Raw genomic sequence first — 5,000 nt, forward strand, 5'->3', positions numbered from 1 at the left:
CCATAAAAAGGGAGGAGAAAGTGGAGTACAACATCATCAGACGCACTTTAAATTCTCTCAAAATATGAAACCTACCAAAATGATGTTGAATCCACTCTCTTGATGAAAAACCTCTTGAATTATGCCCACAGAGAGAGAGAGAGAGAGAGAGAGAGAGAGAGAGAGAGAGAGAGAGAGAGAGAGAGAGAGAGAGAGAGAGAGAGAGTCATATTTTACAGGAAAACCTACAACACATCAACCTCATCATTATAAAAACATGTGGGTAACGAAGGTTTCAGGAGCACCATCTTGGGGAAGCTAAAAGGGGAAAAGTCACGGTGAGGAGTTGAACTCTTCTCTCAAGTGAACACGTTCAATTCTCTCTTCAGAAACAGAAACATAATCTTGCCCGTTGAATATTTCACTCGCTTTCTGTCGCTTTTACTTTTATTTTCATATGGTTGCGTAATATTATTTCATTCATTTCGTTACATTTCAACAGTTATTGACCTTTTGTTTTGGATGTTTATATTTTACTATCACTAGTATACAATGCGCTTTTAACAAATTTGTGTGCATTTAAGTAATGTATATGAATTTATTATATTGGCATTATTAAAAGTACCGAAGGATTTTGATCTAAGAAACTTGGACATTTTAAATAATATTGGCAAGAGTACTGTAAGACGAAGTGGGACAAAAAAAAAAAAAAAAAAAAAAAAAAAAAAAAAAAAAAAAAAAAAAAAAAAAAAAAAAAAAAAAGAAGAAGAAGAAGATGAAGAAGAAGAAGAAGAAGAAGCTATATGGATTAAGCGTGCCTTATGAATAAGTTGTACGAGAAGTTTGAAAAAAATTGAAAAATGTATAAGGGTACAATGTCTAGAAAAATCTTATGACAAAATCGATAGAGGCGAAGTTTGTTAACACTGACATACCTGTGTTTAGAATATGATATCTTGAAGGTGACGAAAAGCTTCTATAAATGAAAGATGAGTGTTTGTTGTTGTTGTTTTTGTTGCTGTTGTTGTTGTTGTTTTAACTTTGCCTGCCAATTTTGGCCAAGCACAGGCTCTTGCAATAAGAGGGTTTGGCAATTATGTAGACGGGCGAGTGACTGGTTTTAGGAAAATATGGACTCGACAGAAGGTTCCATTATGCATCAAAGGCTGTTTAACATTTGTATTTATGGAATGCTATTTAGCATAAATGCCGTTTTCAGGAAATCGGAGTAAACTAGCATAAACACTATTTCATAAAGTCTTCAACTTGTCGAACTAACCACTATTTTTCTGTTGAATAACGCAGGTTTTATTATTGGTTCAATTTATGTACGTACGTACCAAGAAAATATAAGGGTTGCAGTGGCCTATATGGTAACGTCCCTGACTGGTGGCCGCCAGACTGGAGTTTGAGTCCTACTCAAACTCATTAGTTCCTTTGGTCGCAGCAACCTACTCATCCTTGTGAGCTAAGAATGTGGGGTTTGGAGGAGACTATAGGTCTATCCGCTGAGTCATCAGCAGCCATTGCCTGACCCTCCTTGGTCCTAGCTCGTGAGGAGAAGGGGCTTGGGCGATGATCATATGTATATATGGTCAGTCTCTAGGGTATTTTCCTGCTTGATAGGACAATGTCACTGTCCCCAGCCTACGCTATTCATGAGCGGCCTTCAATCCTTTACACTATTCAGTTATATTACAGATGACAAACTGCTCTAATGTAAGATTATGTTTTTCATTCCAGCGTCCTTACATAAAGTGAATTAAAAACTGGCCTTCCAGGGCAACAACCTTTAAATCTTGCTGAAGAAATGGAGGTAATACAATGAGTCACGCTTGGGCTTGTTATCCACAATGAATGTTATTACAGAGAGAGAGAGAGAGAGAGAGAGAGAGAGAGAGAGAGAGAGAGAGAGAGAGAGAGAGAGAGAGATTGTAAAGCATTTAAACTACCTAAAATTGATATGCGATATAAAGCTTATCCTTCGCAGAAACGATTGCTCGTTTTAATCCTTAAGCAGGATAAGATCATCTTATGAAGGATGCAATTTTCCTGTTTATCTAATGACAAAACAACGAAAAAAACTAAATTTAGCAAACCCTTTCCTCGTTACATTCTCACGATAAAGAATTAAAGTATACATTCGTGTCTAAATAATAGTTTCACTAAACGTAAAAATAACTATGGATATGGATAAAACATACTATCGACTAGAGGGGCTATCAGTAGAGCGCAGACCTCCGCCACGGCAGCTTTTTTCACGACCTCTTGCTCGACCTTGACCTTAGCATGTATTAAATGGCGTGGACAACGATGTCCAAACTTATGGCTGACTACGTGAATTAGACATTTAGCTTAACCGTAACCTTGACCTTTGGCCCTGACCTTCCAAAATTTAAGCATTTCCAGCTTATTACATACGAGTTAATCCCTGCAAGTTTCATTATTCTACGAATAAAATTTTGGCCAGGAAGCTGTCTACAAACACACAAACAGGGAGTAAAACAAAACATCCTTCCAACTTGGTTGGCGGAGGTAATAACTAAAATTAACAGCCTCGAATGTAATGCAGTTGCAACATACATTCACTGATACTGCAATGCCTTAGGTCTTTTGGCAATGCAGCTGTCCATCAAGTTAATTCAATTCCAGACTCAACATTCTCACCAGAAATCTATGGAATTAAGCTGGAACTCTTAAGTGCATTCCAGCAAATTCCGTTTTCCAAACTTGAGTTTGTAAACTGACAGAATAAAGTCATTGTTTCATCTATATGATAAGAGTAAACATTAGATTATTATCCGAGTTTAATTATCATGGGAAACATATACAAGGGCAACCATGTTGAAAATAATAAAAGTAAAGTTTAGTTTATTAGAATTTTTCAAGATCTTTGGCTTTACGTGTGGAAATTACTTTTTCCCAAGAACATATGATTTGGAAGATGCTACAATCAAAGAATTGTATAAGTTATAATGAAAATGTTTCGTTAGATGATTAATATGGACCCGCCCGAGAAGTAGTTCACTCGACTTCAGTGGAGGGTTGGATTTAAACCCAAAACAAGTATAGTAAGTAAGCATAACACAGAAAGCCGCATAACTTTAAAAATACTTGATGGATTGATTTGGATTTCAAGTTTCTGAAATATTTGACGGATCAAAGTCAGTTGAAACGGTTAGAAAAAGAGGGACAAACACAAAAAATATGTAAATTTAAAGGATATTCATAATAACGTAGGTTGTTTATAACATTCTTCAAAAGGAACTCATGAACTCTAAAACACAGAGCACTGTAATCCAGAGTACAATAAACTCTAAAGCAGATCACCATATACAGAATTTCTAATGTTACATTTTGTTTATTCTTTTGACTTTTAGCATCCTGTTGTAACGAAGCAATATAAATATTTCTATTTGTTTTTTATTTGCAAACGATGGCTGACCACCTGTGTTCAGAAAATAAATAACATCAAAACTAGAGATATAAAAGTATAATAAACGATGACTAAATATATATATATATATATATATATATATATATATATATATATACATACATACATATATATATGTACATATATTATACATGTATACATATATACTGTATATATATATATATATATATATATATATATATATTTATATATAGATATAATTATATATATACATATATATACATGCATATATATATATATATATATTTAAATATAGATATAATTATATATATACATATATATACATACATACATATATATATATATATATATATATATATATATATATACTGTACATATATCTATCTATCTATATATATATGTGTATATATATATATATATATATATATATATATATCAGAAGAACGTTTACCCTTATAACTGCAAAGTACTTCCAAGTACCTTTATCCGTAAGCATTTAATTTAAAGCAATTCTAAACAATTCAGTTGAAAATTATACGACATTAATGACAATCATGAAATGATACAAAGACCAAGTTTTATCAACAGCATTTTAGAAATTACTTTGATGTCCATTTCTTCCATCCCTAACTACAACTACAAAACCAACGTCTATCGATTTCAATTGATACATCTATTACTTTGTATCGATACCGAAACCTATAGTCAATTCTTTTTATTGAGGCAGATTTGCACTGACTGGCAGGGGTGCCCTTTTAGCTCGGAAAAGTTTCCTAATAGCTGATTGGTCGGACAAAAATACTTCCGACCAATCAGCCGTTAGGAAACTTTTCCGAGCTAAACGGGCGAGTCAGTGCAAATCTGCCTCACTGAAAAGAATTGACTATAGTACAGCAGGAACTCTATATCATTAAGTGTGTAAACAAAATTATCTATTTCTTATAAATTCAAATAAAAGTTTCACCGTCTCATTTGATGTAAAACAGGATATTGTATACTTATAGTACTTAAAACACTGTATTAGCTTGTTTTCTTACACTACACTATTTCTATTAGTATATTCTAATCCACACTGTGTAAAGTGGAAGAATGCGTAGCAAAGATTCGACATGGCTTTCCCATATATCAGGCACTCCGCTTTTTTTTTCTCGCATTTTTGTTATTTGAAAAGGATGTTGTTATATGGAGAAACTCCATATAGTGTAAGGCGAACTAGGTCTGCAATATTGAGAACATTCTGCAATCCATAACATTAAGTAAATATTGCAAGTTTCTGTGTAAATGTTAGCCAGGTTTCAGTAAATAATCTTCAATTCACAGTATCTAATATTAGCATGTGCTCTCTCTCTCTCTCTCTCTCTCTCTCTCCTCTCTCTCTCTCTCTCTCTCTCTCTCTCTCTCTCTCTCTCTCTCTGCCCACACATAAAAAGAAATCTTACAGAAAATAATAAGAAAACTTCTGTATCCATTACACCAAGAATATGTCGAAGAATGAAATACAAGTCCTGTAGTAAAAAATATATAATACTGCATCACGAATTAAAACACAACCCCATTAACAAATAAATCTACAAAAGAACCCTTAACTTATGTTTATACCCAA

The 5,000-nt window shown here is 33.4% G+C and overlaps 1 protein-coding gene across 1 annotated transcript in view; it reads left to right on the plus strand.

The window, feature by feature from the left end:
- Nucleotides 1–5,000, plus strand: part of LOC137653359 (acetylcholine receptor subunit alpha-like 1) — a 453,158-nt gene that overhangs the window by 331,156 nt on the left and 117,002 nt on the right. The gene's annotated exons all lie outside the window — the stretch shown is intronic.

This window comes from Palaemon carinicauda, chromosome 14 (assembly GCF_036898095.1).
Source record: "Palaemon carinicauda isolate YSFRI2023 chromosome 14, ASM3689809v2, whole genome shotgun sequence".
Lineage (NCBI taxonomy): Eukaryota > Metazoa > Arthropoda > Malacostraca > Decapoda > Palaemonidae > Palaemon > Palaemon carinicauda.